Source organism: Equus caballus, chromosome 4 (genome assembly GCF_041296265.1).
Source record: "Equus caballus isolate H_3958 breed thoroughbred chromosome 4, TB-T2T, whole genome shotgun sequence".
Lineage (NCBI taxonomy): Eukaryota > Metazoa > Chordata > Mammalia > Perissodactyla > Equidae > Equus > Equus caballus.
Genome location: NC_091687.1, coordinates 74,685,192 through 74,693,360, shown reverse-complemented (window position 1 = coordinate 74,693,360; position 8,169 = coordinate 74,685,192). Strand labels below are relative to the sequence as shown.

At 36.3% G+C, this 8,169-nt stretch overlaps 1 long non-coding RNA gene across 1 annotated transcript in view; it reads right to left on the bottom strand.

Moving 5' to 3' along the window:
- Positions 1-769: 769 nt before the first annotated feature.
- LOC111773220 (uncharacterized) overlaps positions 770-8,169 on the bottom strand; it is a 43,676-nt gene continuing 36,276 nt past the window's right edge. Inside the window, exon 2 of the long non-coding RNA XR_011437956.1 lies at positions 770-1,058. This is a non-coding gene — a long non-coding RNA (uncharacterized lncRNA). The remainder of the gene's footprint in view (positions 1,059-8,169) is intronic.

Here is an 8,169-nt window from a genome sequence, read left to right as displayed (position 1 = left end):
TCTCAATTAACAAGCTCTGATTTGTCTTTTACATTGAAAATACTGTCTTGCTAATATTTTCTGAAAATGAAATGAATGTATACCCATATCACAGGAAATTTTTAAATATGGTATTGTTATAGAAAAGAATAGACAGCATAACTTTTCTTAAATGCAAGCCTAATCCAGTGAACTGTATTTAAGGGTGATAAAAATATTTGATAGTGAGGAAAATAGGGTAAAGAAAACAAGAAAGACAGAAAGAGATTTGCAGATAAAGAGTCAGGATAGAAAGGTAAGCACCTGACTGGACTTTGAATAGTCTCCAACTACTTGCGTATTATAAAATCTGGTGGCCTGGGTAGTGGGAGAATTTAAGTCAAAAATTTCTTTGTCTAGAGTAATATTTTATTTTCAAGTAAAAATTGAAGGAGATAAGGGAAGTTATCTTTGAGTGGTCCTGAAGAAAACAATAAGAATTAATCATTTATAAAAATTGGACTTTAAGGAAAAATTATATGAAGAAGAATAGCTTGAAGAAGAGATGGCTGAATAGGAGTGTCCATGTGTTAGAAAAGATCCTAAGTGCACCAAAAACAAAGTAAAAAGCTGAGAAAAGCCTGACCTAGACACCAGATGTTTCAGAAACATCACAGCACAGGTAATCTTACTGATATTGACACTCACCGTCTCGCCTGATAATATTGCAAAAGTACAATAAAATGTTTGATTAAAGGAGATGAAATAATGGGTAGACTGACAAAACAAAGAAAACTCACTAAGATACAGGCCCAGTCCATGTGTCAGACATGTTTAAACGATCTCAGCTTAATTTTTAGCCAAAAATACCAAACGCCAACATCAAAGAGCACAAGATTTCTAATAGCATGGTTGCTGTACTCTAATTTTCCAAGTGGAAGCAGTAGCCACATTCAGCTGTTTCCCAAGGAAGATGCTGTTGCAGAAAAAGCACAGGAATGGCTCTCTTTGGGCACTCTGCATACATGGTGGTCTTTCTTTTCTCCTCTTCCTGCTCCTCATTCTTTTCTCCTTCGCTTAGTCTGTACTGCTCTTCAGATCTCCACAAGGAGAAAAATGAAAGAGAAATATACTTATTTTTATTGCCTTGTGGAAGTCTGTTGCAGCTTATATTCTATTTTAAAATGTGATTTAATCAAAATATTAAGTTATATCTGAGTGGAGAAGTTATAGTCATTTCTATTCTGTTTTCTTTTTGAATCTTCCAGATTTTCTACAGTGCTCATATACTACCTCTGTAACCATAAGCAAACAAATAAATTTAAAGAAACTAATGGTCTATTTATCTCATTGCAGTTAGGCACTTTGTGGTTCTATTGTCCCTTTGATATTCTGATCATCATAACCATATAAAAATCTGGTATTAGTTTAAAAATTATTTGGAGAATTCTAAATAAATTGCTTGGCTTAAAGACTCGTAATCTGAGCACCTTTGGTAAATTGAGGCTGGACTACAGCAGGCTGTGCTGGGTTTTGGGGGAGGAGGAAACAATAAGGGGAAAGTTTGATGCTACAGAGGGATACTTGTGAAGATCTTCCAAAAAATTTAAGAATTCCAAAAACAATATACAAGGTGAAAAAGAGAGAGAAAATTGAGTTTAGAAAAATTCTGAGGAGAGTTGAAATGAACTAAAGCTAATCAGTGATTTTATAACTGTAAGACAGAGTTCCTGTTGAGATTATAAGACTTTACATAGGATGTGAGCGTCCAAGAAATTAAGAAGATCAATTATGTCCTGATACACTACTACAAGGTGGAGGAAAAAGTTTAGTTGAAATGACTTGAATGTTTCAGGTCTTGTTATTACTATAATGAACAGAACAATAAGGTTTATATATATACATACATTATAGAGAGAGAAAGAGAGAGAGGGAGAAAGATCTTTATTTTTGATGTACATATTACATATAATGGATTGTTTATATGTCCATTCTGTTTTCAATCAAGGAAATTTTTTTCTTTATTATTTTTTAACTGAAAGAGATAGTGGATGATTTTGTCATTGGTGAGTCATGAAAGTCTTATTAGTAGATAAAGAAGATAGTCCTGGAGTTCTTTCTGTTGTCTCTGAGAACTTGCTCTCCAGAGAATTGATACAAATTTTCTGTATCATATCCTTTCTATACTTCAATATTTGTGTAGCAATGTCCAATTTCAAATTGTGAATTAGTAACTGAAATATTATTCAGTATGTCTTTTGTTGGTATGCTAAACAAGTAATCAGACATAACTTTCTTTTCTAAGAGACTAATAATTTTTTTGTAATCATTTAACACCCCAGTATAAGCATAATCTTTTAACTAATTGGGTAGCAAATGTAAATGCAAATACACAAACACTAATGGTATTATTGCTACATTTTGGATTAGCCCTGCTTATTAATTCAGTAAGCTGCTTCTTTTAGTAGAAATACTTTACTACACCATTGAACTATCACTAAATATAAGAATGCCTTTGTTATTAGTGCCGTGGAATCACTTGCAACTCCTAGTGACCCTGTGGACAGCAGAGCGGAACCCTGCTGGTCCTTTCGAGCCATCCTCTCACTTTCAGCGCTGTATCAGACAATGCTCCACTCCTGTCAGTAGGGTTTTTATGACCAATTTTTTCAGAAGTGAGTGCCCAGGTCCTTCTTCCTAGTCTGTCTTAATCTGGAAGCTCTGCTGAAACCTGTCTGCCATAAGTGACCCTGCTGGTGTTTGCAACACTGGTGGCACAGCTTTCAGCATCACAGCAACATGCAGCCCCCACAGTATGACAACTGACAGATGGATGGTGTGGTTCCCTGTCTGGGGAATGAACCCAGGCCTTGGTAGTGGGTGAGAGAGCTGAACTTAACCACCAGACCACCAGGGCTGGCCATGAAAATGCCCACATTATAAAATAACTTATATTCAGACCCGTGTTTTCTAACCAATGAAAATTTTTTCAGATCCCATTGACTATGAGGTGTACGTGCACTGATTTACTAACACTTGATCTAATAATGACACACAGAGATAGAATTGCTGTTACTCTCTCACTGGACACTTCACCCACTGATTCCTAGAAATCAGCTATCAGACCCAGAAAAGTTCAAGAATGTTCAAAGGAAGCTCAGGATTATTGGACTGGGATTTTCAGTAGTTAAAAGCCCATATAAATGTTATTTCGTGTACATTTTGTATCAAATAGGCTTTGAGATTAGAAAGTTAAATATGAATATGCCATCTAAATTCTAGACAAATAATATTTAGGAATAAGAAATATGGGAGTCTTTAGGGCTCTTCAAAAATATTCCTGTTCTCTCTACTCTTGGGTGAATGGCGAGAATGCACTTACTTTTCCCCTTGGACCTCAAGTGTGATCAAATGACTTGCTCCGGCCAATCAAATGAAAATGATCAAGGTCATGTGTTGTGATATTATGGTCTTCATCTGTTTTACTACTTTTTCTTATTGGGCAAGAAGGAGGAGTGCCATTTTTTTGGGTCCCCTTAAACATTGCAGTAAAAAATGCTTAGTGTCAATTTTTCTCCTTTTTCTTTAATAATTAAAAAGTTTAGGGCTTTAAATTTTCCTCTGAGTTTTCACTGGGTCTCAAATTATCAAGTATAATGAAGTGTTCTTCTTTTCATTGCTTTCTAAAAGTTTATAAATTTTTTATTTCCTCTTTGATATAAGGTTTACCCAATAACAGACTACTTAATTTCCAAGAGTTATGATATTTTGGGCCACTCTTTTTAACGTTTCTAGTTTTATTGGATCATAACCAAAGAATGTGCCTGTAAGAGATCTATTTCTTCAAATTTATTGAAGTTTTTTTGTAGCTGATAACATGATCAATTTTTATAAATCTTTCAGAAATATAGGAGAAAAAATTTATTTTCTAGTAAAGGGGTAGAAAATATGTACACACACATTATCTGTTACATCACACTTTTTGATTATACAAATCAGTTCTCTAAGTTGTGCTCATTTTGTCCAATCATGTATTAAAGTCTCTCACTATAACTTTATTTATGTGTTCGTTTTTAAGAGAATAAGGTTGAGTTTTATTTATTTATTTATTTTTTGCAGGAAACCATTCACCCTGAGCTAGCATCTCTTACCAATCTTCCTCTTTTTCTTTTCCTCCCCCAAATCCCCGCTGCAAAGTTGTATATCCTAGTTGTATGTCCTTCTGGTTCTTACATGTGAACCACCACCACAGCATGATAACTGACAGATGGGTGTTGTTGTTCCACAACCAGGAAATAAATCTGGGCCACCGAAGTGGTAAGAGCAACGAACTTTAACCACTAGGCCTTCAGGGCTGGCTCTCTCTGTAACTTTAAAGAAGTCTCTTTGTATAACTGACAGTTTTTGACTGTACAGGCACACCTCAGAGATATTGTGGGTTTGGTTCTAAACCATTGCAATAAAGTGAATATCAAAATAAAGGGAGTCACACAAATTTTTTGGTTTCCTGGTGCATATAAAAGTTATGTTTACACTATACTGTAGTCTATTAAGTGTGCAATAGCATTCTGTTGAAAAAATAATGTATGTCTCTTAATTAAAAAATACTTTATTGCTAAAAAATGCTAACCATCCTCTGGGCTTTCAGTGAGTCATAATCGTTTTGCGGTGGAAGGTCTTATAAAAAATGCAATATCTGTGAAGCACAATAAAACAAAACAAGGTATGCCTGTATATTTATCTACTATATTATTCAATTCAGACACAATTATGACTGTATATTTTTCTTAGACTGTATCTTTTTCATTGTGAAATTATCCCTATATCTTTAGTGTTTTTATTCTAAATTCTATGTTATCTCATACTAATATAGTCAAGTCTATATTTTTTTCAGTTTATCTAATATCTCTTTTTCTACTCCTATATGTTCAACATTTCTTTAGTGTTTTAAGTGTGTTTCCTATAAAGAGTTCACAACTAGGTGTATTTTTTAATTCAATCTGATATTCTCTGCCCTCCAATGGAAGAAGTTAGTCTATTCATATTTAGTGCAATGACACTGATTTTACTCTTCTAACATATATTCTACTTACTACTTTTACACTCTTGTTTCCTATTTCTTTTTTCTTATTTTTATCAAATTGATCAAGTTATACTTCATTCAATTTTTTCCTCTGTTAATTTGAATGTTATTCTTTAAAAAAAGTTCTATTAGTGGGCTGGCTCCATGGCCGAGTGGTTAAGTTCGCATGCTCCGCTGCAGGCGGCCCAGTGTTTCGTTGGTTCGAATCCTGGGCGCGGACATGGCACTGCTCGTCAGACCACGCTGAGGCAGCGTCCCACATGCCACAACTAGAGGAACCCACAATGAAGAATACACAACTATGTACCGGGGGGCTTTGGGGAGAAAAAGGAAAAAATAAAATCTTTAAAAAAAAAGTTCTATTAGTATTTATTTTCCCTTCTTTAGTCTCATAAAGGGCGTATACTTTTCTACTACAATCTAAAAACAAGATGCCACAAAGACACTCTTTTATCCCTACTCCTCTTCACCCGAACAAGATAAGACCTTTTAATAATTTCATTTTCCCTTAGTCTCTCCTCCTCTCCTCCCATGGATGAGAGATTTTCCTTTCCCATCCCTCCTCCTCTCTACTCTTTCCTAATTCTTGAGTTTTGTTGAGATAGTTTAACACAATTAATCTTAAACTGTTATTAGAATTTCCCTTATTATATATCCCTTCTGTTTCTAAGGTTTTTACTTAGCACTTACCTTATAATAGTCTTTTCTTATCCATTTGGATTTTGATTGAAAAGGTAATATTGATTTAATATATAAACATTTTTTGCTCATCACTTTTCTCTCATGTCTTTGATTCACCCTTCTTAAGGATTCTGCTGTGATCTGTGGCATTCATTTTTTGTTTACATCAGTCTTTTCTTGACAATTTTCCTCTCTGAACACTTGCATATCCTCAAATATCTTTATTTTTCCCTGACAGGTGAACAATTTCCTGGGTGTATATAGGATTCCCAAATTGAAATTCTTTTTTTTTTTTTAAAGATTGGTACCTGAGCTACTATCTGTTGCCAATCTTCTTTTTTTTTTTGTTCTCCCCAATGCTCCCCAGTACATAATTGTATATTCTAGTTGTGAGTGCCTCTGGTTGTGCTACATGGGATGCCACCTCATGAGCAGTGCTGAGTCCATGCCCAGGATCCAAACCAGTGAAACTCTGGGCTGCTGAAGTGGAGTGCACAAACTTAACTACTTAGCCACAGGGCTAGCCCCTCAGATTGAAATTGAAATTGAAATAGTCCTCAGATATTATTCCACTGATCTTTAGCTTCTACTGTTGCAAATGAGAAGTTCAAAGCCAATATAATTTTTTCCCCTTTATGGTTAGCTTGTTCTTTTTGGCAGAAAGCTTTGAATATTTTCTATTTTCCTTAGAACTCAAAAACTTCCTATGATATGTCTAAGTATATGACTCTTCTCATCAGTTTGGCCAGGAACTTTGTGAATATTTCAATCTAAAAATTCTGATCTTTCTTTAGCTCAGAGACATTTTCCTCCATTGCTTTCATTACAGGCTTACCTCCGTTTATGGATTTATCTCTCCGCCAGAACTGCTATTATTTCTAGGCTTAGTTTCCTAGAGAAATTATCCAATTCTTTTACATTGTCTCTAATGATTTATATGCCATTACATTTTTGCTTTGTACTTTGAGATATGTTGTGGGTCGAATTGTGTCCCCTAAAAAGATACACTGAGGTTTTAACCCTCAGTACATATAAATGTGAACTTATTTGGGAATGGGGTCTTTGCAGATGTAAATAAGTTATGATGAGGTGGACCCCAAATCCAGTGACTGATATCTTTATTGGCAGAGAGAAATTTGGATACACAGAAACACAAAGAGGAAGAAAGCCATGTGATGACAGAGGCAGAGATTGGAGTTCTTGCAGCTACAAATCAAGGAATGTGAGCAATCACCAGAAGCTAGGAAGAGGCAAGGAAGGATTGTTCCCTAGAGTTTTCAGAGTGAGCATGGTCCTGCTGACACCTTGATTTCAGACTTCTAGCCCCCAGAACTGTGAGAGAATAAATTTGTTATTTTAAGCCCCCAATTTATTGTAATTTGTCGCAGCAGCCCTAGGAAACTAATACAAGATAGTTCCTCCACTAGATGTTTCAGATCACTAACTTAAATCCACTTCATTTTATTTACTGAATCACTTAACTAAATAATTATATTTTGGGGGCCAGCCCTGTGATGTGGTGGTTAAGTACATGTGCTCAACTTCAATGGCCCAGAGTTCACCAATTCAGATCCTCGGCGTGGACCTACACACCGTTCATCAAGCCACGCTGTGGTGGCATGCCCCATAGAAGAACTAGAAGGACTTACAACTAGGATATACAACTATGTACTGGGGCTTTGGGAAGAAAATAAAAGGGGAAGATTGGCAGCAGATGTTAGCTCAGGACCAATCTTCCTCACCAAAAAGCATCCTTAAAAAAGAAAGAATTATATTTTTATCACACTTTACAAAATTCAGAGTATTTTATGGCCTCTCATTGAATGTCCTTAAGTTATACTGATATTTTATAATTCAAGTTTTTAATTCGTCTTATCTAACAGCTCTATTTCACTAAGCATTTGTCTTTTTGGCCTGACTAATTTTCACTTCTGGATGCTAAGTTCCCCTGGATGTTATTTTTCTCTATTGACTGACTGCAGCTAAGGTCTAATTAGGGTACCCTAAGTGGTAGCAACCCTGTGGGTGGTGGCAAGCAAAGTAACCTCTACCCATGTGGGCTGCTGCTGCTGCTGAAGTAGGCAGGAAGTAGCCAGTTCCCTGCTAAGGTCTTTTCTGAAGACCTCTTTGTGACTTGGTCTTCCTTTACCCAACCCCTGGCATCAGGGGCAGGGTAGGCTTGGCTCACCCAGTCAGCACCTTCCTGGACTCTTGGGGGAAGACATGGTATGTTCATGTGGGACTAATGTTTATCTTTCCACAGGGGTCCCCAACTCTCCAAAGCCAAGATGTTCCCAGGGTCCTCTGTTTTATGGTCCTTCCCTGGGAGTCTGCCCTACTCTCCAGGTGCTTTCCCAACAAAGAGGAAGCAAGCTCCACACTAGTGCTCCCTCCTGTACCCCAGCAGCACCATTGTTGTACCCTCAGTATACGAACAGCCTTAATTC